At 44.7% G+C, this 27,270-nt stretch overlaps 1 long non-coding RNA gene across 1 annotated transcript in view; it reads right to left on the bottom strand.

Annotated features, from left to right (window-relative positions):
* LOC141416864 (uncharacterized) overlaps positions 1 to 27,270 on the bottom strand; it is a 76,365-nt gene that overhangs the window by 14,541 nt on the left and 34,554 nt on the right. The gene's annotated exons all lie outside the window — the stretch shown is intronic.

Raw genomic sequence — 27,270 nt, 5'->3', positions numbered from 1 at the left:
AAACGCGTGCACATGCACAGCCTGCCACACCCCACCCACCCTCGGCAGCAGTGGGAGGTTCCACTAAATACCCTAAGAGTCAGCATGCAGAGTTTAGGAAGATTACCTCTGACCCACAGTGTGATGCCTGGAATTTGTACTGACTATGTGCGCCTGAGAAAATTTCAGTTCTCCTGATTGTGATAATTACAGACAAATGGGCCTTCCTGCCATCTCCTGTTTTCTTTTCCAACTTGGTAACCCAGTTCGAGGTCTGGCTTTAAAATCTTTGGGATAGGAAGGATGCCAAAGTGCCCAGTTTTTCCATTCGTCCACAGTGAGCTGCTTGCAAAACATGTCTAAAATTATCCCTCATTCCAAGAGCTCTCTATACAATCAACCTCTCCAATATAATAACTCTAAGACCTTTCTTGACTCTGCTTTTAATAAAGTACATTTACAGAGGATATGAATTCCAGATTTGATTTCAGACTCTGGGGATGTATATCCCTCTTCTGGAACTTGTATATCCGGTCCTGGGATGAAAAAAAAAAGGGAAGGGGAGGGGAAGAAAAAAGAGAAGAAAAGGAGGAGAGAGTCCACAGCATAAGAAGCATTCCTGGTATTTCTTGTGTCTTTTACACGCTGAGCATGTTGGAGGGGGTCAGGCTGCAACTCAGCATCCGGTGCAAGTCAGGTAAGCCACACTTGGTGGGGGGAGGCTGAAGTCAGTGCCAACCTCTTTCTCTTTCTAGGTGTTTTTGCAGATGGATGAGAACTGCAGCCAATAAAGGTTGCAGTTTTAAGTGATAGTGAAAAAAGGGAGGAAGAGAAACACTGCTCAATCACCATCCTATCTGTACCAGTGAGAGCATTTGGCACAATGAAAGGAACATAGTCATGCCACTCCTGGGTGACTGTGCCAAGGGAACATCTTCAGTGACAGAGTTCTCCCACATGAATGCTAGAAGACATGGCTGGGCTGCTGAACACAGGAAATGGAAAGCTGTGCTTCTGAGCACAAGGACCTTCCTCCGACTTCCGTGGGCATCTCCTACAGAGATGCTGGAGAGACTTGCAGCTGTGCAGGAGGATGGCGGGCCCGGTAGCTGTCATGGGAAGCTTTTGCTCCTATTGTAGTTTTGCTACCAGGAGCCTTTGACCCTGACATCTGCTGCTGAGCATTGGTTTCTGCACATGTAAAATGGGGTTTCTGCCTTGGTTGACTTCCATGCTGGCCATGGTCCAGAGGAGCCCTTTTCCTGCACTTAAAAAGGAGAAGGTTAGGTGATGTCATAGGGTCACCCTACTGTGAGAGTAAAGCACAGAGGACCTGTAAAAGATGGTCTGATTTATCCCATGAGCCCCCATCCCACTGTGATGGGGGAAACTAAACTCCTCCAACCCTCTCATCTCAGCCAATCCCATACTCTGAAACAGTTTTCTTTAGATAACTCAGTCTCTTTTGGAGAAATGCCCAGAGTTTCAGACATCTCTCTTCTTCCTGTCTCTCACCAAGATGGTGCCTGGGCTTGTGACAGGGAGAGACACAGGCTTGATTCCATGTGGTACTTTCTGGGGTGCCTAGAGTTGCTCCCTGGACTGGTGAACATCGATGTGCAATGTGTCCCATTCCTTGGCATTCTGCCAGTGTTTGCTGAAGATTATGGGTTGGGTAGCTTGTGGTGTGTGTTTCTCTCCTGGTAAGTCAGAGCCCAGCCTCCTTTTTTTCCTAATTTTCCCCCTCCACCCCTGGCTCTCCTTTCGTGCTGTGGGTCCCTAGCTCAGGCTATGACTGCAGTGAGGTCAGGACCCTGGAAATTTGTTTTGTAGCCCTTGGCCACAGCACCAGCTTGCCCTCACCACAGTCATCCCTCTCTGGTAAGTTTTCCAGCCAGACTCAGCCAGCATCTGCGCTCCACCCCTCCACAGCCTCACAGGAGACCTGAGTTCTTTCCACACCACACAGGAACTGAGGGTAGCTTTCCCAAGCTCAACTCCATCCTTGCCACTGCCTAACCACAATATACTGCTGAGTTTACTCTGATGTGGACACTCCCAGATTGGTGTGGGGAGACTGTGTGTCCATGCAGAGCCTTAAATATAAAATGGGGGAAAAAATTAAAAATAAAAAATGAGGAGAAAGGACACTTAATTTTAACTTATCTAAGATGCCTTCCCTCTGGGACAGTGCACAGACAGAAGATCAAGATCAATTGTCTCTCTAGCTTCAGTCTCCCTCCTCCTTTTCACCATCTTCTGGGACAAGAAGTGGGTAGCAGATTCCCTGCCTTCACAATTTATCATCCTACTCTTACCCTAGAGTACCTAGCCTGCTGGCCTAGTTGTCATAGACAGAATGGGGACTTCAGGCCTGAGTCCTCCCTATAGGTTTGTCTCTTGTTATGCCACACGAGGTCTAAAGAAATTTAGAAGATCCTGTTTCTCTCTCAACAAAGCCGAGCTGTTGTAACTATTATTTCTACTAAAATCTCATTTTGGGCTGCGAAAAACTCAGTATTAACTTTTTTGTATTCATGCTATTGAAATCTAACATCTGTCTCCGGAAAAAGTGAAAGTCAGTCAATGGAGCACAACGAATAAAGTAGATTACTATTCAAAAAATGGCATCCTTATGTCAACCAGATGATCTTCAGAGCTCCTTCCAACTCAAAATATTAGATTCCTTAGATGGCACTTTGGAAAGTCTGACACGCTTTTCAAATGTGGCTTAGATACTAACTTCACTACTGTGCTTGCAAAGTGCTAGATCCTCAGATTGGCCTGGGGCAACTTTACCTTGGATCAATCTGCTGGTTCTGAGGGATGCAAAAGTGCCTGGCAGCTTCTCCTCTGGTAAAACTGTTTTGTGAACTACTCTGAAGCATCTGCCTTATGCTACTGTCTTCGATCACCTTGGAGATTATTAATTAGATTCTACTTGCTGGGCATGACTCTCTTCATCCCCCTCAAATACCTTCGCTATCACATTTTCTGAGAGAACTAGCCACTGTGATGTAAGAAAGGAATCAGAGATATAGGTTCCTCAGCTGCTCATGACAGACAACCCTGCCACAACCCTCCTCCCAATGGAGATCAAATTAACACCTAGAAAATGACACTGAGCTCTTGGCACCTTCTATAGGAGCAATAAGAATCCAAGAAGGTTTGGATCTGAATGCCATGTACTGGTGACCAAGTGAAAACACACACACACACACACACACACACACACACACACACACACACACACACACACACACACCCCATGGAGCTGCTACTTCCCCAGTGGAGGTGAGAGTGGGAGGCTGCACAGCTCACCAGTTTCAAATCCCTGCTCCACTGTCAGTGTGCTTTGGGCAAGTTCTGAAAACTGTGCATGCATTTTGTGATCCACAGAAATAGGGATAGTTATACCTACCTCATAAATAAGACAATTTCTAATTAGTAATATAAATTCAACACTATGACCCGACTTGGTAATGACTCAACAAATGTTAACTATTTATTACTTCTATAGAATAAAATAATACGTACTGTAACAATTTAAAAATTCTAAAGCTTTCAACACAAGAATTTTTTTTTTTTTTTTGTAGAGACAGAGCAGTGGAAAAAGTACTGGACTCAGAGTCTTGGTTCTAATTCTACATCAGACACCAGTTAGTTATATTATTCGAGAAAGCATCTTAATCTTCAAGAAGTCTCTGTCGTTCCTCATGCAATTAATGCAAATAATAATGCTCTCCTATGTTCTACCACAGGGTTCTGAAAGCAAAAAGTGGTGGTTCATGTGAAGCTGTTCTGTAAACTGTAAATCATTTTCAAAGGAAACAAGATAGCCTTTTGTTGATTTATTTATTTGGTTGTACTGGGGTTTGAACTAAGGGTTTCACCCTTGTGAGACAGGTGCTCTACTGCCTGAGCCATGCCACCAGCCCTTTTGCTTTGGTTATTTTGGAAATAGGGTTTTGCTTTCTGCCCAACCAGCCTCCTGTTTTAAGCTTCTCACTGTTCCTGAGATGACAGGTGTGCACCACTTTTTTCTGTTGAGATGGGGTTTGGCAAACTTTTGTTGCCTGGGCTGGATTTTCTTTTATATGATCCTGCTGCATAGCTTAGGATGACTAATAATTTTTTGAGACACGATCTCCCTATGTAGCAGAGGCTGGCCTTGAACTTGTTATGCATCCTATGCCGGCCTTGAACTCATGGTCCTCCTGCCTCAGTCTCCTGAGTGCTGAGATTACAGGCAGGCACCACCACAACCATCTTAGGAGTTGGTTATTATTGTTACTAACATATTAAAACACATACTTTATTGATATGCAATGATCAGACCAGATACTCAATTCACTTGAAATGCTTTCAGCATGGCTCAAAAATAGCATTCATTCCATAGAAATCCCCACCCCTTGGTGGCACTGTGGTTTGAACTCAGACTTCTTCCTTGTTAGGGAACCACTCTATCACCTGAGCCACGGCACCCTTCTTTTTTGTTTTAGGGTATTTTTCAGATAGGGTTTTATACTTTTTGCTCAGGACCAGCAGCAGAATGAGATCCTCGTACCTAGGCTTTCCTGCAACTGGTATTACAGACATTCCACTATCATGTCGGTCTTGTTGCATGCTTTTTTTTTTTTTTTTTGGTGGGACTGGGATTTGAACTCAGGGCTTTGTACTTGCAAGGCAGGGACTCTATCACTTGAGCCACACCTCCAGTCCCGGTCTTGTTTATTGAGATGGCGTCTCGATAACTTTTTGTCTAGTCTGACCTAAAACCATAATCCTCCTGATCTCGACCTCCTGAGTAGCTGGGAGCCACCAAGCCTAGCTCCATACAAATCTTATTTGCACAAGTGCTACAGGTTGGATGTTGAATGTCTCTCAAAGGCCCATATTTTAAAGGTGTGGGGAGGTAAAACCTTTAGGAAGTGGGCAATCCTTAAGTCACTGGGGATGGACTCTCAAAGCGGACTGTGGGAGTCCTGTCCCTTCCTTTCCTCTTGCTTCCTGGCCATGAGGAAAGCAGTTTGTTCCACCACAGGCTCCCCACCATTGCCATAAGGCATGCTGGGCAGAGGCCTAAAGCAATGGACTGCCCGACCATGGACTGGACCTCTCAAACCATGAGCCAAAATAAACCTTTCCTCTTGTAAGTTAATTACCTCAGGCACTTTGTTATAGTGACAGAATGCTGACGAACGAACGCACATAGGTTCCATGGTTTAATTGCCAAAGAGGATATTCAGCAGCCCCCTGAAGAGAAGTGACATCTTGAGTTACTTTACATTGGCCTGGACTTTGGAAATGGATGGCAGGCACTCTGAATAGAATCACTGTGGGGCTTTGTACATTTATTATTTGTTTTGGTAGGGCAGCCAACAGAGTGGGCTGGAGTAACACCATGGAGTTCCATCTCTAACCAGTTCTTTTAGCAACAGCCCCAGCCTTCTCCAATTCTAAGGCATGTTCATGGGAGCAGCATCTCTCCAGGTGACATCTCCCTACCCCACCCCACTCAGCAGCACTGAGTCATTAGTATGGACAGTTCACAAGAAAACAAAGCTTTGAAAGACAGGTTGGAAACTAGTTCTGACTTGAATGCAGACTGCTCCTGAAGCTTGGGGTTCATGGTCCCTTTCTGAACATCAATCTTAGCCCCTGGGGGTGGCGGAGGCCTGGCCCCATGGGAGCAGGGTTCACGGCACCCGTCAATCAGGTGTGACACTTCAGCCTACAAGGACGTGCTATGAAGAACATGAGCTCATTAAGACGCCACTTCTTCAGCCTCTTCGAGTTCCTTCCCAGAACACAGACCTCACATGGCCTTGGACCAGAATGGAACAAAGATTTTAAGTCACCACCACCTTCATCTGGCACTGAAGGACGCCCCTTGCACCCCAGTGCCCTTCTCTCGCCCTCCCATTGTTTACTTGTGCAGCTTCACGGCTTGGGAGATGAACTCGTGTCCTGTGAGCACACGCTAGGCACTGAAGATTTCTAACTGTGGCCTGCAGAGAGGAAACCAGGCCCTGGCTCCTGCTGTGACCCCATTGATCAGCCTGGGAGAGCCAAGGGCTGTGCCTCAGCATGGGACCAGTCCCGAGCTGCAGCTTACAGTGAGCACACCAAGGCCCATCATGGCCCCTTCCCTCCTGGCCTGTGGCCAGAGCTAGCCTCCATTCTGGCTCAGCCCTGCAGCTGTGAACCAGAGGCTTTGCCTGTTGCTCCTGGTTCCCAGTAAACCTGATAGGAGCAACCTCTGGGAACAATGCATCTGAAAATATGTATTGGTGGCACATTTCAGTGTCTGGGGCCTTGTCTTTTACTTCTCAGAGTACAAGGTGACAGATGGAAATCATAATTCAAGTACACTTTTTAGTACTATGAAAACATTTCTTTTTTGGTAGCACTGGGGTTTGAACTCAGGGCCTTGCAGTTGCTAGGAAGATACTCTATTAACTTGAGCCAGGGCTCCAGCCCTTCTTGCTTTAGTTACTTTTCAGATAGGGTCTTCCACTGTTTCAGAGCCAGCCTGGACTGATCCTCCTACCTATGCCTCCCTCATAGTTGGGGCCACAGGTGTACATCACCACACCCAGCTCATTTGTTGAGGTGGGGTCTCACTAACTTTTCACCCAGGCTGGCCAAAAACCAAAATCCTATCTCTGCTTCCTAAGTAGCTGAGATTACAGGTGTGAGCCACCATGCCTGATACAATTAATATGGGTTTAAAAGGTAGAGGACCACTATGTTATTTGTTGCTATGAATTTTCAGCTGACACGATTTACCCTCTCCAAAATATTTAATTAGAATCAAAGAACAGGAGAAGGCTGGAAATCTGTCATCTACTCTAAAAACACAGGCATTTTGAGTTTTATTTGCACTACATTCAAAGTAAAAGCATACTTGCATTTGACTTTCTCTCTGCTGACATCTCATTTGTTATTTCTTACCAGTGTACCCAGGAATGAAGCCATGGCTCTCCATCTCCCAACCAGTATGCTTAGAGCAGTCGTAACAAGACCCCATTTTTCAGGAGGTTTTCAGTAAAGGAAAAAGCATCTTTTTTGACTTTGGGAGTAATTACCTTCTAAATTATTAAAAACCCTCACAGACTATAACACAAATATTCACAAAACAGCAAAACTGTTTGGTCCCATTAACCTTGCCAGGCTCTGGACTCTGTGTTCCCATCCAGTTCAGTGGATTTCTGTGAAGACGGTTGCGCACAGATGCACTGGTTCTTCAGCAATCCCAATCTGGGGGGTCACGAGGCTCCCTTCTCCCTTTCTAGGTAAGAGCTGCAGCAGAATACTGCCTTGCTGCAGGCTAGCCAGGGGGGATGACCAATAGTAAGACTGATGACACGGGGAAGAGGGTTCCCCTTGTTCCCTTTCCAGGTTCTTCTCTGTCCAGTGGATGGAAACTCATGGCTTTAGGTGGGGCAGCTGCATGATTTCAGGTTTCAAAATGGAAAGCGCAGCCCTGCTCCCCTGGGCCTCAGGTGCAGGCAGAGGAGTCTTCACTCCCTTGGGACAACTGGCACTGAGGGGGTACGCAAAATCTGGGTACCAGTGGCTCACTCCTGTAATCCTAGCTACTCAGGAGGCAGAGATCAGGAGGATTGTGGTTCGAAGCCAGCCAGGACAAATAGTTCACAAGACCCTATCTTGAAAAAATCCATCACAAGAAAGGGCTGGTGGAGTGGCTCAAGGTGTAAACCCCAGGGGTTTTGAAAAGAAAAAAAGAAGAGGGCTACACAAAGAAAAGAAAGGCCAGTTAATAAATTCTCATCACTGTCCAGCACCTGGGGCCTTAGAGGTGACCCATGAAGCTTCTTTCGCTTTGTGGGACCCTGAGAACAAGCCACCAGCTGACACAGGATCACAGCCAAGGCGGCCTTCTGGCCAGTGTGCTGGGAGTTTCTCTCCTCAGTGCTTGGTTTGGCCTGAGTTGAAAGTTTGGTGTGCCCGGCATGAACACCTCCAGGGGCTGAGTGCCACCTGGAAGGTTTTTGGGGGGTTTTTTAGAGGTACTGGGATTTGATCTCAGGGTGTCACATTTGCTAGGCAAGTGCTCTATCATTAAGTCATGTCTCCAGCCCTTTTTCCTCTGGCTATTTTGGAGATGGGGTGTTGCTTTTTTTCCTAGGACAGTCTGGACCACGATCTTTCTATTTTAGGCTTCCTGCTGTTCCTGGGATGACAGCTGCATGCCATCACACCCAGCTTTTTTCCATTAAGATGGGGTCTTGGTGCTTTTTTTTTGCCCCGGCTGGCCTGGGCAAAAAAACCACCAATCCTCCTGATCTCAGCCTCCCGCATAGCTTGGGATGACATTGCCTGGAAGCTTTGTCTTGCTCACCACCATCCCAGGGCAGATCTCCACATCCTAGATTCCTGGAATTTGGTAATTTGGGCTGCCCCTCCTCCCGAGTGGGAGCACACCTTACTTCTCTTCTCTTTCACTGTGGACAGCATCGACCTATTCCCAGTGACAGGTCCTACCAGTGACCCTTGGAACAGAATCTGTATAACAAATATACAAACAAGACACTTGTAATAGCTAGCATACACTAGGCTGTGCTGTGCTTGCAAGCTAACCCCAGGTCCCAAAGCTGAACCCCAAAATGATTTATTTCGTGCCTGTGCTGCAAGTCCATCACAAGGATGTACTTGCACAAAGATGTTGAGAGAACTTTGCTCCATCAAGCACCCAGGGATCCAGACTGATGGAGATGCTACATCTGCACCTATAGAAATGGCTACTTTGCTCTCCTCAGCAAGGAACAGGGGACTAGACCTCTCACTGGCTTTAGTACTTCAGCCCAAGAGTGATAGATGTCATTTCTACTCACAGCTCACTGTAGGGAGTTGTCCAGATGCAGGACTGGAAAGGCTTATGTGTTGCTATAACAAAATACCAGAGACTGGTACTTAACTAAAAAAAAAAAAAACAAGAAAAGATTTGCTTATTTCATGATTCTGGGGGCTGGAAAGTCCAAACAGCATGGTGTTGGTTTCTGACAGGGGTCCCCTGGCTGTGTAACAACATGACACAGAAGTAGAAGAGGAAGCAGGAGCACGTAAGAGACCTTTATAACCTTGTTCTCATGGTAACTAATCTAGTTCTGTGATACCTGATCAGCCCCACAAGATCGGCACTAATCCCTTCCAAGAGTTGTGCCTCACAACCTTATCAACTCTCACTTTCCTTCATCTTAAAGATCCATTCCACTGGGGACCAAGTCACCCACATAAGAGCTTTCAGGGTACGAGTCACATCCAAATTTATCTTCCATGTGCCCGGAAGAGAGGAGAAGCAGATTTGGAGGAGCACTAGTAACACCTACCACAAAGCCTGAGCTTTTGCATTAGGCATGAGTTGCTTATTTTCTTCCTAAAATGAGTAGCTGTCAGGCCCCAGGCAACCCTTGCTCAGAGCAGCGCAGGTGTTCATGGCTGCTTCAAGTTTTCTCGGTTGTCCCCAGCAGAAACACGCAGGGCTCAGAGGTTTTGGTTTTGGTTTTTTTCTCCCACTGAAAAGGTCAAGGACCAGAAAAGTCTGCTTTAGATAACCCAGCTGCAGGGCAGCGGCTGGGATATTCTGCCACACTGGAATAGCCTCCGGCTGGTGACCCCAGACCAGTTGTGGTCCCATCTGCCCACAGGCAGACTCAACCTTCATCTGCACGCAGAAGTCGTCTTCAGCATGGCAGCTGGGTCTGTTCGGAGATGCCAGAGTTTAACTTACTGGAACAAAAAGCCACATCAAAAACCCAGTCACATGACAGAGCTAAGGAACCCAAAGCCCACATCAGAACACTTTGGCCAGTGCAGAAGTCCTGAAATGTGTGTTCTTCGCTGGGAATTAAGAACACGTGGGCTTCGTCCTAATTATAGCCCACCCTGAACGTGTTTTTGATTAGACATTGAGAGCTTCAGGCTGTGGGGACCAGAATGGACCCGGCTGCGACATGAAGACCACATTTACTGTGTCTCTCTTTCAGAGAACTTGAATGATCCGCACACAGTAGGTACTCCAAAAGGTTTTTCCTTATGGTTTATGGAGATAGGAATAAACCCCAGCTGAATTTGCACTGTTGGTTGGGGAGGAGGTACAGACACACGGTCAGGCTGCCTCATTTCTGGGCAGAGAGGAGAAAAGCTGGTCATTTTCAGGATCTGACAACTGCCTTAGTTAGTGACAAAAGCAACAGTAGTTTTTGCCATGTACTCCATGCCTACTCAGTCTAAGGCACCGTTCAAAGAATCTGTGTGGACTGCTTAATTTAATCCTCACAGGGACCTCAAGGAATCCTACATGAAACTGAGGCTTAACACGTTGAAGGAACTTCCGCACACCTGTGCTCAGGCACTCCGTGGAACCTCATTAATGCACATAATTTTTATGTATCAGTTAAAAAAGTAAATAAAAAAAAAAGTTCAAGAACTTTGTCCAAAGTCACAGATTAAAAAGTCAAGCTGAGGTTTTTTTGGTTGTACTGAGGTTTGAACTCAGGGCTTCCTGCCTGCTAGGCAGACACTCTACCACTTGAGGTATGCCCCCAGCCCTTTTTGCTTTAGTTATTTTTCAGGTAGGGCCTCATGTTTATTTGCCTGATTCAGCCTTGACAGCAATTTGTGCCTCCTGAGTAGTTAGGATGACAGGCGTTCACGACTATGCCCAGCTTTATTTGAGATGAGATGTCACTAAACCTCCCTCCCCCTACCTCTGCAATACCCCAAGCTGGCCTTGAACCACAATCCTCATGATCTCTGCCCCCCAATTACCTGGGATTACAGGTGTGAGCCATAGTGCCTGGCTAGAGCTGACTTCTAAAACAAGTCTGATTGCAAAGTCCATGTGTGTCTCAAATAATTTCCTTTGAAAAATTCAACTAGTAGAACAATTTTAAAACACAAAAAAGAAAAAGGAATACAAAAAACATCATCCAGAGAGATAATCCTTCTCACAGTTTATCGTATTTTTTTTTTGTATTGCTTGGACATTTTCTTTCTTTCTTTTTTTTTTTGTTTTGGTTGGACTGGAGTTTGAACTCAGGGCTGGGCTTCATGCTTGCTAGGCAAGTGCTCTACCACTTGAGTCACTCTGCCAGCCCTTTTCTGAGTTGAGTTGTATATTTTTGAAATAGGGTCTCATGAATTATTTGACTGAGCTTGACCTCGAACTGATCCTCTTGATCTCTGCCTCTCCAGTAGGTAGGATTATAGGCATGAGTCACCAGCACCCAGTTTTTAAACATTTTCTGTCATTGACAAGTGACTAGACTTGGTTGCTCTTAACCTCCAGTGCACATTGGCATTCCCCAGAATATTCCCTCAAACAACACAGTTCAACACTGGTGGGTTTATGGGAATCTGGATGAGTTTACCTGCAGCTCACGTAGCAAGATTCTCTCCCACCCCACCCTATCCACCCATGTAAACAATTCATCCTCTGTCTATATGTCTCCTTCTTTTCTCATGAAAAACAACTCTTACTGTCACACTTTTTCTAATTTGCACCCTCACCTGTCACCCTACTACAGAAAACAATGGATTCTTCTCAGGATCCTCTTCTTAATGGCAGGGGTCAGAATCATAAATAATGAACAGGTTCACCCTCATAGCTCTCATGCACATTTCCTTACAAAAATGAGTTTTTACTGCTTAGTGACCAACTTTATTTCCCTTCAGAGTACATTCTGTGATATAGGAGAAATCTTAAAGTTCTTATTTTACTTGACGGATGAGAATGAAAAAGCAGGTGTGCCCTGTGTCCTGGGAGTTTCTGATAGAACATTGTTCCAATCCTCTCTTTTTGAGTCACGAAAATACTCTAACTCTATTTAGGTTAGTACTCAACATGTTTTGGTTTAAAGTAAACTTTGTAAAAAAGAGAATGTTGTATAGGTCACTGAGACCTGGATAGATAAATGTTTTATTTCTACAATTAATCAAACTTGGTTTTATGCAGTAAGACAAAGTAGTGACACCAATATTATAGTATTTCTCTAACATTGTTCTATGCATATTCTTCTGACTACTGTTCTCAGTAGAGCCATTAAGAAAAAAATCTGCTGGGTGCTGATGGCTCACACCTGTAATCCTAACTACTTGGGAAGTTGAGACTGGGAGGATAGAGGTTTGAGGCCAGCCCAGGCAAATAATTTTTAAGACCCTATCTCTAAAATATCCAGAGCAAAATGGACTGGGACATGGCTCAAGTAGAGTGCCTGCTTTGCAAGTGTGAGGCCCTGTGTTCAAACCCTAGTCCTACAGAAAGAGAGAGAAAGAGATCTGAGTCTCATTTCTGCTGAAACAGCTTCTGACATTTATTATGTAAGGGAGCTAAAATTAGTCATCTTTAGATGTTTTTGATCACACACTATACAGTAGATTAAAGATGGCCACAAATTCTTGACATGCTACTCAGTAAGAATTAGGGATCTATGCCTCTGCCCCTTGAATCTTGGGTGGGCTCTTGGACTGCTTTGACCAATAAAATGGGATACACGTAACACTATGGCATTTTCTTGCTCCAGCCCTAAGAGACAAGCAACTTCTACTTTCTGTCTCTTGAAATATTCTCTCTTGGAACCCAGTCACCATTATTTGAGGAAGTCCAAGCAACCCAAAGAAAAAGCCATATGGAAAAGAACCAAGACTCCCTCAGCCAACAACCCTGACTGAACCCACATCTCAAAGCAGCACCAACCTGCTGACCAGGTAAGTAAGCTGTCTTGAAAATGGGTCTCCCAGACCTAGGTGAGCTGCTCCAACTAGTGCTTCCGGGTGTGAAAATAAACTTCCCAGGTGAGTCCTTCCCACATTTCTGGTCCCCAACCTTGAGAACAAGATAAAATGGTATTTTAAGTCTGTTTGTTATGCAGCTGTAGAAAAGCAGAACATACCTTACTATCAGAACATATGTTGAACATGTTACACATTTTGGTGACCATTGATCTAGAATAGAGGATACTTTGAGACCCAACTCAATGTCAATGAATAATCTCCCAATACTAGTTAATTGTTTAAAAATGCAGAGTGTACACGCAGTACATGGTCCATCCAGGACAGCCAATTATTTTTGGCAGTACTAGGGTTTGAACTTGTTCTACTGCTAGAGCTATACCTCCAGCCTCGGACAGCCAAATTTGACCCAAGCAGGAACACCTTAGGTGTAGGAATACTGTAAGAACAGATATGGAATTTTTGCCACTTCCATACTTTTTTTGGTGGTACTGGGGTTTGAGCTTGGACTCTGTGCTTGCTAGACAGGCACTCCACCACTTGAGCCACACCTCTAGCCCACTTTTTCTTTTTTTAATTATAACCAGTAAATGAGATTTTGTTTTGTTGTTTTTTAAGGAGCCTCGGTTTAAGAGTGATCAATTCACTTGAATCTTGCTGCAGCCTAGAAATTAAACATGCTAGTCCAAAGCCATCCCACATCTATCAATATTTTTTCAAGGTCAATAAAGAAAAACCCATATACCATTGATGGGTGGACATGTCACTTTTTTTTGCCTATAACTTCTGGCTGTTTTCCAACTTTTGGTGATTATAAAAGCATTCTTAAAGCTGAATCTCTGCAGATTTTCTTATTTATTTATTTCCTTCAGATGCACTCCTTAAAGTAAAATGGCTGCTGTCTATAGACAACCTTAGCTCTGCATAAGCATTGTTAAATTTCTCTTCAAAAAGATTGCATCAATCTATAATTTCACCAATAGCATACATTTTTAGCACCTTCAACAATACTTGGTATTATAATTTGAAGAATAGTTTTGCCAATGTATTGTGCTACACATACACATATGATATACATTTATGTATTAAACATACCCTTTGATTTTTTTTGGCTTTTGGTCTCTTTTCCTATTTATTTTTATAAGCTGCCTCTTTTTTGTGGAAAGGAATAAAGCAAACTGCAAATAAACAATTTTGGAGAGGTATTTCCTAATTCTGGGAGAGAAAGAAATGGCAGTTTTATTAGTCATTAACTCCTTTCATTTGCAAGTATCATAAACACAACTCCAATTGGCTTAAGCAAAAAAGAAATTTATTGGCTCACTGAAGAGTTTATGCACAGCTGGACTCAATGGTTTAAATAATAACTTCAGGGTTCTCTCTCCCTCTCCATCTCTCAGCTCTGGTTTGCTCTACTTGCCTTCATTCCCAGGCAGTCTCTTGCTTCATGTAGGCAAGAATTCAGAGGAAGAGAGTATGTCTTTCCAAGAGCTCCATCAAAAAGTTCAAGAAAGACTGTGATTAGCTAACTTAGGTCATGTGCCCATGCCTGAGCCAATCACTATACCAAGATAATGGAATACTCTGATTGGCTAGACCTTGGTTCCTTCTCTTCAGTTAGGAATATGATGGGTTTCACCACAGCCAAACTAACTGAGTAGTATAGAAGTGGGGGATGGATGACCCTCAAAGGAGCTCGACAGAGTTTTAAAATATGTGTCAATTCGAGTAGACGAAAGGTGATTTGAAGCAATAGAAAGCCCCTTTGTTACATGTAGTGACTTTCAAAGAGAAAGATTGATCCCCTTCTGTGTACCTCAGATGATTCTGATAAGACTCCAACAAGATTATGATGGCAAAAGTATTTGCTAAAATGAAGTATCATGTAAATATACATTGGACACAAATAAAAAATAAAGCTAGAAAATTCTGGGTGTTCCCAATTGTATTGCATGAGGTTTTCCTTGAGAAGTGAAAAAAAAAAAAAAACAGTGCATGTGGCTGAGGCCTACACCCCAAAGTTGGCTGGATTGAAAGCAGTTTACTTTAATTGTGCTGGAAGTTATGTATGTTGAACCCTTATCCTCAGGAAGCAGGAAAGAGTAGCAGCCACAATACTGCTGCAAGTTGGACAGAGTACGATGTCACACTATGATCTTTTCTTTCTAGGAACATTTCTATCCTGTCTGTCTTTGCTTTCCAGCTAATTAACACGCCTGTGACCTTCCTTAACAGGAGAATGTCCTACCATCCAATGTGAAGCTGCAGGAAGCACCAGCATGCAGATGGAATTGCAGTCCTGCTGAGTCCAGCTCTGGGAAGGAGAGGCCAGCGAAAGAAGCTGGGCATGGGGCCCTTCTGAGAAGTTGAGGTCTTCTGATTGGGAAATTTGTTTGGAACTAGCCAGCGGGAGGCAGTGCCCTAGCAAGGAGAATTATGCACGGGCCTGTTTTTCACCCAGTTACCCAGGGAGACCTGCTGATTGTCTCTGCCAACAACACAGAACATTTCATGCTTCTCACCGAACAGGAAAGCAAGGCTTTTGCTCACGTCCCTGCTCACACCTGCCAGCACAGGACAGGAGATGAGAGGCCCAGGGAACAGAGGCTCCAGTCAGCCCCAAACAGGGAATTCTTATGTGTATGTGGCTTATGTGTCCTGTATCAACTCCATCCCCCAACAGCCTGCCCAAGGCTGCTATCTCATATTCCCACAGTCCAGACAATTCCTTTACAGGTATTATTACAGGAAGCCCTCTTAAAATGCAAATATGGAGAGAGGATGGGTAGTTGGGCGAAAAGCTAAGAAACCCATTAAATTATTATCTCCCATTGACCCCTTATCTCCCAGTTGTGTGGGGGGATCAGAGAGCAGGATGACAGAGGGGCCAGGATGCGTGTCATAGATTCTTGGGGGAATGAGGAGTCTTGAAGATAAATTTTGCTGTCCCTGAGGCAGGCCTCCCTATGTTAAAAATTACTTAAAATGTATCACCACAGACTCTCCTCCTAGCACTTGGTCCCATCTGACCTCGTCTCTTGATTTAAATAAAGGGAAGACAACAACCTTCGTCTGTCATTTTGATGGCGGATTTTGCTAAATGCTTGTTTACATCTTAGTCCCCTGCTGGAGACTTCTGAGACTTGAGGTTCCTGGCTGGAACTGGAACTGGAACAAATCTGTAAAAACAAAACCTAAGTTTCCTTGATTTCCAGATGGTGTCTGTTAATGGTAACACTGCTGCTTCAGGGACACTCCCAAACTCATTGTCTCCTCGAAAGCCAAATGAGGCTGAGCCCAAGGACAGCTTCCCTCCACTCTGGGTTGCCTGGCTTCTTAGTGTCTGTTCTCTTTTGTTCTTGCCTAGCAAGTCTTTTGCCTGGAATGAGTGACTAGAACTGTGTTTGCTGAATATCACATCACTGCTTCCATGGTCATGACACCCCCAGTCAAAGAATTGTTGTTACCTCATGACACATGGCACTGTGCACACTTTTGAAAGTGAAGAACTGGAAATTTCTCCCTTGGGAGTGATGCCACCTGGCAATTTCCACATGGAACACGTTCCATACTCTTTGAGCTCAGAGCTTGGAGGATTTGAAATAAAAAGTCTCTCAAGTTTTTCAGGCCTGGACAAAAAAGCCATCTCCACCAGAAGCTAAGACAACTGGTCACTTCAAACAATCTGGTGTGCCACATCAGAATGCAGAGGAATTCACAGGGCTCCTGTCTCATTACAAGGGCAGCCTTTGCAGTAGATTTTTCTTCCCCCAGGGTGACAGTTAGCCAGTTATAAAATCAAGCAATGAGATGATGAGCTTTCGTAAAGGCAGGGTTTCTGCTAACTGAAAACAAAAGCGATGATGGAAGGGAAGCAAGAATCGCCATTGAGAAGGGTGCCTGGATGACAGGGGCTGTGGTGTGGAGTCTGTGCTAGGGACCTGATGGCAGTCAGACAGCTGTATGAGGGACAGCCAGCTATAGGAGAGTGGTGATGAGGCCCAGTCAACTGAGCTCTGGTCAAACTGACAAAGGTTGGATGATGTAGGGAACAGCCTCTCCTTCACCTGAGGATATTATCAGCAAGTAGTAACTGGGGAGACACCGAGGATCCTGACTGAGGTCCTCCTGGTGTAAGCATATACACCCTTCCTCCACACTCGCCTCTTCCTCCAGGTACTCAGGCAGAGGGGAAAAATAGACTCCTAGGGAGAGAAGCAGTGGGGAGGAGAGGCTGAGAGAATTGTTGGCTGCTAGAGACTGAACTCTGTGGAAATTGTGGAAGCCTTTAAAGTAGGCTAGACAGTTAGTTACTTTTTTGTCTTCTCACCAGTGGGTGAACAGTTATAGACAAAGCAAGTGAACTGCATCTTTCTGCACAGCCAGCTGTGGGGTGAGGAATTCTGTCCACTTGCTTTGGGGAAGGCAGAAGCTGCCCTGTGTCTCATCCCACCCTCTTCCTATTTCTTGCCTTGTCTCAGGTCTTCTTCTCCCATCCAGATCCTTCTGATGAATGGCTGGGATTTCACTCACAATCCACTCCTGAAGATTTGAGCTATTGGGCCTCTCAGCCTGCCCTTGCATTTGCTGGCAGTGGCATCCATGTTTGGCATTTGCTCCTTCTTTTCCTCAAAGACTCTTCCCAAATCTTCACACACACACACACACCCCAGTTGTCCTCCTTTGTTGTCTCCTAGGTCCCAAGGGGAAGGGCTGGACCTAAAACTTGGACTGCCTGGAAAGCAATGAAGGGGAATGCAGAACAGAAGGAAATTCTTGACAAGAGACAGACAGACAGAATGCAGCAGTCCACAGCAGATCTAGAATTCAAGCCAAGAAAAGACAAAATGGCCTATTGTGTTTCTAATTATCCCCTGCTAATGACCCGTGCCTCCCTGCTTCCCTCATTCCTGAGCTCTCCCTACCTACCCCGCATTTTGTCCTTTTCCTTTGTATATTTTGTTTTGAAGGGCTCTTAATTCATAAAAATAATAATAGCTAACACTTAAGGAGCACTTACTGCGTGCCGGGCTCTGCGTTCAGTACTTGTCCACTGAAGCCACAGACTATCTTCTGAGGCTGAAGAACTATTTGAGATTGAAAACTAAACTGAGGAAACTGTGGCGGGAATGTGGAAAAGCAGACAGAAGCTGCTGGGTTGGAGTATGAACAGTGCCCCCCTCTCTTCCTTCATAGCTCATTTCCAGATTTGCTTCTCCCTTTCGCTGTCAAAATCCTCCACAGTGTGGCCCACATTCAATGCCTCCTCTTACAGCTCCTCAACCACTGACTTCCGCCCCCACAATCCTGTTGAAACTGCTCTCCACCGGGTCACCATGACTTTTCCTTGGGCCTCATCCTTTCTGACTTCATGGGCAGTAAAAGCCTTATTAATTCCCCAGTCTTCTGATCATGCTGTCCCCACCTTTTTTCTCTCCTGATTCCTGTTCGCTAGGTCCTCCAAGAGTGCCACAGCAGGGCACTGTGACCACCAGGGCTCCTCTCTGATGGAGCAGCCCCTCCTACCTGCTGTCCCACCTTTGCTGTGACATGCAAATTTACCTCTCCAGCCTAGCCTCTGCCCCTAAGCTCCCAGGCGCTCTACACTATCCCACAGCTCCCCAAGCAAATGTGTCTGTCCCCCTCTCATTAGTGCCTCTTCCATAGATGTCCATTTTCCAGTATCTGTAAAGAAAATGTGAGCCCAATGTCCTGGAGTCATTTTCCACTCCTCTCTCAGTCTTCCCTGGACACACCCAGACTCCAAATTCTGCTGCCTCCCCATGCCTCTCAAAGTGGCCGCTCCTTACCTCCCCACTGCTTTCTCCCAGCCCTTACTGCCTCCTCACTCATGTCAAAGCCTCTAACTCCACTTCAATGTTTTCCTAAAATGCTTAATTGAAAGCATTTTTGTTATCAACATTTCTAGAATATTCTTTGATCTGGACATTCCGCTTTTAGAAATTATCCTAAGGATATAGAGCTATATGTAGATCAAAGATCTTGAACAACTTAAATGGACAATACTTGGGTATCAGTTACTACATCATGGTGTGTCCACTACAAAGAACATGGTATGTCCCTTAAAAATCATGCTTCAGAAAGGGTATTTCATGATATGCAGAATGTACACTATATAGAAGAAGGGAGGGGCCAAGCACTGGTTGATCAAGGCATCTTGCTACTCAGGAGACAGAGATCAGGAGGATGGCAGTTTGGAAGCCAGCCCTACACAAATAATTCTCGAGATCCTATCTCAAAAAAACCCATCACAGAAAAGGACTGGTCAGTGGCTCGAAGTGTAGGCTCTGAGTTCAAACCCCAGTAACACACACACACACACACACACACACACACACACAAATAATAATAATAAAAGAAAGGAGAAATGAACAGGCAGTGAATTTTTAGGGCAGTAGATACATTCCATATGGCGATGTCGTTATACAGTTGTCCACACCTATGAGATGTACTCACTGCAGAGTGAACCCTCGCATAAACTACAGACTTTGGGTAATTATGATGTGTCAGTGTAGGTTCATGAGTTGGAACAAGCATCCCACTGTGGGAGATGTTAATAATGGGGGCAGCTGTGCATATGTGGAGGCAGAGGGCTTAGGAAAATCTCTGTACCTTCATTCAGTTTTGTTGCAAACCTGCGACTATTCTTTTTTTAAAAGTCTTAAAACAAGAAGAAGGCTTTGCCTAGACCAAAAAAGAAAAAAAAAGATGAAGAAAAAGAAAACAAAGCCAGCCAGCCAGTTACAAATGGGAATGTCCCCCATGGTCCCTATCTCAATCCATGTTCTTCCTGGCTCATTCATCCCAGCGTGTCCTGTCCTTTCAGTTTTATTAAGCTCTTTCCTTCCCTGGGACCTTTATACATGTCAGGAAAAACTGTGACAGGCTTTGAAATAGAGGAAACGTGGATGGATATCCTGGCTAGCTGACCCATCCTGGTTATATCCACCTTTCACCTCTTCTGAGCTGGTTTTCAACTCTGTAAGTTGCAGACAACTGAGAGTAATGCAAATGGTGCTGCTCTGTTCAGTAGAGGGACAGTTTGGCATCTAGTTATATATTCATTTTAGTTTCCTGGTGGAGCTAAATAAGTATGGAGTTTTTTGTTTGTTTTTTGAGACAAGATCTCTCTATGTAGCTGAGGCTGGCCTCAAACTTCCTTTTGCCCAGGTTGGCCTCGAACTTGATATCTCCTTGCCTCAGACTTTCAGGTAGTGAGATTATAGGAGTGTACAACATGCCTGGCAAATGTGGTATTCTACATTCTCTTTTGAGGACTTGGGGCAAGGCTCCTGTGTTTAGGGCACTTGCCTAGCAAGCTTGAGGTCCTGACTTCAATTCTTAGTACCCCCCTCCCAAAAAAAAAAAAAAAACTTTTGAGAAAGAGAGAGAGAAAGTGTGTGTGTTAAATACCAGTAGGAGATATTGTGTAACTGAGTGCCATAACTTTATGTTCAGGCTTGACCTCACGGAGGGCCAAAGATGGTTACGTGTCTTTTGTGATGCTCTCAGCCTTGCTTGTTTGTAAGTCTTATGAGTTGAGCTAAAATGCAACTCCACAGAAGGCCAGACCCTAGCTTGGCTTCTCTAATGTGGCCCATTGTGCTGAATACAACCCAGATACACGGCAGAGTTTCTGGCTGAAAGATTTGCTTACTGTCCAGAGTCCATTGGGAGCACTTAGCTTATCTGGGGACAGGAAATTTTACTGAGAGGCACTCCCTCTTCCAGCAGGGTGTATCCTTTCTTGCCACTTAGGCATTCAAGTTGTCCAAAATGATATTTTATAATTGTTGGATTCCTGCTGGGACTGCTTACAATGAAGATGTGGAGGCTGAGAAACCAAGATGCTTATGCTAGGCAGGAGTTTGTGCAGAGGGAGAGCAGCAATGGCTCCTTCTTGTAAGTGCGGTTGTTACAGGAGCCCAGAGTTCTGAGGGCAAGACAGTTTCTAGAAGGTGGGCCTTGACTTAAAGAGATGCTGGAGGCCAGCTGGCTTTGCACTCCTGGTCAGCATCCCTAACTCTTCAATCTGGTCCCAGGAATGCCAGCTTTTGGAAAACAATTTCTTTAAGATCCATCTCTAGTTAAGGAACATCAATGTCAAGGTCAGAGTTCTACCCATCAGGCTGTTGTTTGCACCATGTGTTTTCTCCCAGGCCTCCTTGAAAATGCTCCCCACTTCCACAGCCCAACTTCTGCTACAGAGACACGACCCGGCCTGGCCACTTCCCTTGTGTAGGCTCCCAAAGTAAGATGGGCCAGAGGAACTGGGATTGGAGACAGACTTACTTTCTAACCATAGTCTTCTAGTTGTTGTACACCCTGCCTTAAAAACTGGCAAAAAAATACGGCTGCTTGCTCTTCTGAGCTCAAACTACTTTGCCACCCTCTATGTCTTTTTTTTCCCCTTTGGAATTTCCCAGGCTGCACAATTCTTATCAAATGAGACTCTTTCTTTCTCTGTTTTAGAAGGCATCCCTTCTCTTTCAGTGTCAAAGAAGTTACTGTTTCTCTCTCTCGCTCTCTCTCCTGGGTTGAATCCAGGACCTAGAATATGCTAAGCATACACTCTGCTACTGAGTTTCACCCCTAGCCCCAGTTGCCCAGATTTTCTGGGCTGCTGATTTCAGGAGACTCCTGGGCAGGATAAACAGAGTCTAAACCACTGTGCCAGCAATTCCTAGTCTGGAGAAGCAGTGCTGGGTCAGGAGACGCTGGCACACAAGCCATAGGCACTGGGTGGTGGCTGAGAAGGACAGTAGGATCCCGAGAAGCTGGCACCGAGGCACAGCGGGAATCTCAGTGCTTAGGATGTCCCAAGCCCACTGGGATGTCTCTGAATGTGACAGTCTGGAGCACAACAGGAGCAGCCAAGTGTGGGGCTGGAATGCCAGACGACTCCGGGACAGTGTAGAAGATTGTCATGTGCATTCTGTGACTTGGCTGTGATGACTTCCACACATGCATGTGGGCCACATTGTTCTGCCTCTCCTGGCAGATCTTTGGCTCTCTGAGTGGCCTGGCACTGACACCCCTCGCTGGCAGCTCTGCCTCGAGGTGAATGCAGCCCAGCTCCCCCTAGATGCCTGAAGAGCTGGGATTTAAGTCATCCTAAGAGCCTAATTGACTAATCACTTTTATTCCTCCTTTGCTGTCGACTTCCTGTTTACTGTTCCTTCCTGTACAAAGCCATTTGCAGCCACACGATGTTTCAAGATTTTCTTCATTCAGGGCCAGCCAAGAAACAAAACTGAAGTCTGCTGGGAAAACAAGGAGCAATGGCTCTGGAGTGCTCCGGCTCTGGAGAACGTCTGGCCCCGGTGCGGGGGCGGCTGCCACAGCTCTGCCCTGCCCTGTGATGATTGCCAGTTGTTAAGCCTGTCTGGTGGAGGGGAAGTCAGTGGAGAAAACAACAATAAAAGGGAGATAAATGGCTCCCTGAGACTGAGCACTGAACAGACCAGGAGAAAAAAATCTCCTGCACTCGTTTAGAGTTCATAGCCAGGAGGATAAACACCACTTAATTTGCACACGATTACCATTTGGACATGATAAAAAAAATTAAATGTCACTGGAAGAAAAGTTTGCACAGACATCGCGAGATCTGTGCTGGAACATTTGAGAATTCCTTTTCAGCTGGTCTCTGGGAGCACAATTCACATCTAGACCCCAGGACCTCTCTCCCATGGGCAGTTTTTCCTTGCATTTTGTACATCACTTGAGGCAGTGGTTCTCTAAGCATGGCAGTTTCACCTTTTGTCACCCCAGCAAAATTGGTGATATGTATAGACACTTTTGGTTGCCATAACTGAAGGCATGACAGTTAGCATCACTGGCAATGAGCGTGTAGAGGTCAAGGATGCTACTACAGTGCACAGCACAGCACCATTCCCCACAAACACAGAATTTTTCCCATCCAAACATCAATTGTGCTGAGAGTGAGAAAGAAAATAATTAAGCGTCTGAAGTCAGATAGACTGCCTTCATCTACTGCCTTCATCTGCAGGCATCTGAAGACTTCTTACCTGAAGAGGTCTTCAGGTAAAGTCAGGAGGTTCATGCAAGAGACTTTTCAGAAACACACCAAACTAATAACACCAATGGAACTGGCATTCCAGTTACAGTTTGGTCAGAATGTCTCCAGAATCTTCTGAATTCTAGGCAAAGACACCAGCCCCATCAGTCCCAGCAGTGGCCCAAATGGTCAGATGCCTATGTGTGTGCAGCCTGCGCCCTCTAGGGGAGAAAATGGGTAGGCTGCCCACCAGGACTTCTTCAAGGCTATAGGCTCAGCCCTCAAGGCCCCTTCTGCACTCTAGTGGTGTAGAAGACAGAACTAAGTTTTAGGGTTAGGAGACCATTCCTACATTTCACATTCCAGCTCTACCACTTCTCCTAGTGGCCAGCCTCGCTCCTCTCTTCACCCCAGTCCTGCCTGCTGTACTCTACGGGCTGTGGGACTCTCTTGCCTTGGTAGATGGGCAGGCACTGCGTGAGCACAAAAGCAACACATAAACAAATACACATTGCTGTCCTCTCTGGAATTTTACACTTAGAGATGTTCAATTATTAGCAAATAGCATGGAGCCTATGGACACGGCAAAGTCTGTGGTGGGCAGAGAGCATGACAGACAATCCACACAAAACCTATCATGTCATTTCTGCTAGCATTAGTTGCTGTGAAGAAAAACATATAAACCAATGAGATACATACAGAGTGGTGGGAGGTGGGGAGGTGGGTGCCATGTATTCAGGGTAGACACGGAAGGCCTTTCAATGAGGCGGTCCCAAGTGAGACATAAAAGGAAGTGACCTTACTGGCCAAGGCAATAGGAGTCACTGCCCTGGGCACTCTTGTTACTTAAAACTGTTGAGACTCCAGGCAAATCCTTCTCTACCACATAGTCCAAATGCTGTCAAGGTTGAGAGCTGTGGCACAACCAAGTTACAGACAGACAAATAAGGCCTAGGTTGGCTAAAGTGCTTATGCATGAGGAAGGCGAATTAATTCATTTGTTCAACCATTCTTCTCGGGCAGCATTGATGCACAAAGAAGAATTGTTTCCCAGAGCTTTGAGCATTCTTTTTTCCTTCTTTCTTTCTCTTCTTTGTGTTCTGGAGATGCTTATGGATTAGAGTGGTATTTGAAAAATGTGCACATGGTATATGAGGAACATTTTGCAATGTTAAATAACTCACATTTCTCTTAAGTGTGTATGCATGTTGGGTTAACTGAAAGATGCTTGAAGCATACCAATTCTTTGCCTTGACAACCAGATGGACACTGAACCCTCCAATAAGAATACTGAAGGATCTGGAGGCACGGAGTAGGAGAGCATGGTTATCATGCATGAGACCCTTGGTTCAATTCCCAGCGCCAATAAATCAATTAATACACAGATAATCTAATTAATTAAAAGAGATACTTAATATAACTTAGCTAAATTTTCCAAAAAAGTTTTTCATATTTATTTAAATAATTCTAATAAAAATTTCAGATTCACCAATGTAAATATACATTTGTCTAACTATAAATAATTTTAAATACTTGAGGCAAATAACTTCTTTGAGAACATACATGAAAACCATTTTATTTTTAACTTATATATATGTTCAGTTATATTTGTAAGGATAATGTATTTAAATTTTGTATACTTTGAGGACAATAACATTAAAAGAATCTTTTCTTTCATTTATCTTAATAGAATACAAATAATTTGAGAGTGTATTAGTAATTTCACTTAAATGAAAGCAAAAAAGCAAGCTCTGTGGGATAAACATGTTATGAATAACGTATGTCTGTATTTTATTACTGTTCAAATGTCGCTAACAAAAAAAGGCAGAGCACTCAAATATGCATAATAATAATTAAATTCAATTGTCCTTTCTTTTTTGCTAATTTATAGTCATAAAAACCATACACTTGATGCATATTTTTCAATTGAGCTATTACAATGGATTTGTCACGGTAGGAGAAGAACATATTTTATGTAAGAGTTTTCAATGTGATTTATAAGTTAACTACTTGGAGATATGGCACATGTGGCCTCATTTGTACTCTTGTCCTGGGTCCTTGCTAATGTTAGGGGTGACTCTATATGGAGATCCAGGGGAAGAGGCAAAAACACATCAAAGGCCCTGCAATAGCTAGGCACAGAGTATGTTTGGGGGACAGAAAGGCTGGAGTAGCAAGGACCTGTCGGGTGAGGCTGGGGAGGTGAGGAGTTGGATCTTCCAGTACTAGCAATGAGAAGTCATTGAGCTTACACTGGAGAAGATGGTTCTGGCTCTGTATGGAGAATGACACCTAGGGGAACAAGAGCAGAGGTGAGGGCCTGATTAGAGGCTGCTGCATTCTTCCTGATGAGTTTGGCAGTGGGGGTTGGTGACATGTAGTCACACTGGAATATATTTGAAGGAAAAGACAACAGAATTTACTGACGGATTGAGTGTTAGTGATGGGGAAAGGAGAGAACGATTTCTAGGTCATTGGTTTGTGCAGCTGAGTGAATGATAGAGGGAAGTCTGGAGAGAGGACAAGGGAAGTACAAAATGGCTTGAACAGTCATCCCTCAGCATCATGGGGAATGGGCTCCAGGACTCCCCCTCCAGATACCCAAACGTGTAGATGCTCCAGTCCTTTTATAAAATGGGTGGTGTTTGCATTTAATCTATTCCCATCCTCCCATGTGCTTTCATTCGCTTCTAGATGACTTATAATACCTAATACAATGGAAATGCTATGTAAGTTATTGTTAAGGAAATAATAACACAAAGTGTGTCAGCGATGGGTAGAGTTTTTGAATATTTTCTATCCACGGTTGGTTGTGTCCACAGTTATGGAACAATGAACATGAGGTCCGACTGTATTTGGGAAAGAGTTCTGCTTTTGTAGGTGTGTGTGTTGCTGATAATGCCTGAAGAAGAAAGGCAGAAGGTAAGAGAAATTTTCCCATGGTGCCTTCCTGCACCCTATCAGCAGCTTACAGATCTTGCTGGAGCTTATCACCCATTTGCCAGTCAGAGCTGGTTCTTGCTGCAAGGTTGTCACCAAATAACTGAAGTCTTACAGTTAAGCTCCACCCTAGCCTTGAAATTCTATGAGTGTAAAGTAGCAAAATGGGACCCAGAGGAATTTGAATTTTCAAGATTTCTTCAAGGCAGAAGAGGTGTTTGCTGTGACAGTCTTCTAGCTGGCCACACATACTGCTGGCATCGTTATATGGCTACCCTGTCACGCTGTAAGTGTGCCTTTGTGCACGCACGAGGACACATTCACATGCATGTCCTATTTTGGCACTAGTGAGTTTGGTTAGATTCCATCAGGGTCAATTCACAGCTCTATGCACTCAAAGTAAAGTTTCAGGGACTGGAGGCATGGCTCAAGCAGAAGAGCACCTGCCTGGCAAGTGTGAACTCCTGAGTTCAAACCCTAGTACCACCAAAATAATAATAATAATAATAATAATAACAGAGTAAAAGGATAAGAGGGAAAGTCAGAGATTAGCTGCTCTGATTCTTTGTTGTCTGATAAGAAAAGTGGGGGTTAATCTGAATTGTGACCATCAACGATCACACAGCTGGCTGTGATAGTCATGGGGGAGAGCCTGGGTTTTGGAACTTCCAGTTCAGTGCACTTCTCACAAGTGGAGCCACTGCTCCAGGGATGAAGTAATAGGTCAAACAGGGTGAGAACCTGACACAGAACTGGGTCTCAGATTTCTTCTTGAGTGGATGCAGATTTATGTTGTTTTCTGTCAGGTAGTCTCTTACCATACCTCCCAAGAGCTCAAAGGTTTTTCATAGATGTAATCATATCCATCTCTACCATCATTTATTCAGTCAGCCAGCCTTCATCGGATGCTTACTTTGCGGTAAGCCCTGTGGTGCTAAGGATTAAAGGGGAGGCTCAAGGTGTGCTCACACTGGGTAGGTGAGGTGGAGATGCTGACAGTGACAATTCCAATGCAGTGTGTTTGCTGCTGGGATGGAGGTGTGATAAGGCCATGTAGGTGACTCGGCATGGTCAGGAAAGGAAAGGTGGGTAAGGCATCCAGGCTGAACAGACAGACTAAGGGAATTAAGCATGCCAGAGGAAGCTGGGGGAAAGGCGGTTTCAAGAAAAAGGAACAGTGCAAAGAGGAATAAGACAGGCAGGACCCTGCACATTTAAAGAGTGGTAAGAACCAGACACTGGTGCCTCACACCTGTAATCCTAGCTACCTAGGAGACAGAGATCAGGAGGATCAAGGTTCGAAGTTCTGAGAGACCCTCTCTTGAAAGAAAACATCAATAAAAAGGGCTGGTGGAGTGGCTCAAGGTGTAGGCCCTGAGTTCAAACCCCAGTACTGCAAAAGGTAACATAACACAGTAAACATTTAGTGTCTCAAACGTCCAGCTGGCAGGGAGGTTTGTTTCAAATACACAGTCCTTTTTTGCAGTGAAAAGGGCTAGTCACACCTCGTAGGCTAGTACAGAACTTCAGGTCAGGTCCCGCTGCCGAGTGAC

This window comes from Castor canadensis, chromosome 14 (genome assembly GCF_047511655.1).
Source record: "Castor canadensis chromosome 14, mCasCan1.hap1v2, whole genome shotgun sequence".
NCBI lineage: Eukaryota > Metazoa > Chordata > Mammalia > Rodentia > Castoridae > Castor > Castor canadensis.
This window is presented reverse-complemented; position numbering and strand designations above follow the sequence as displayed.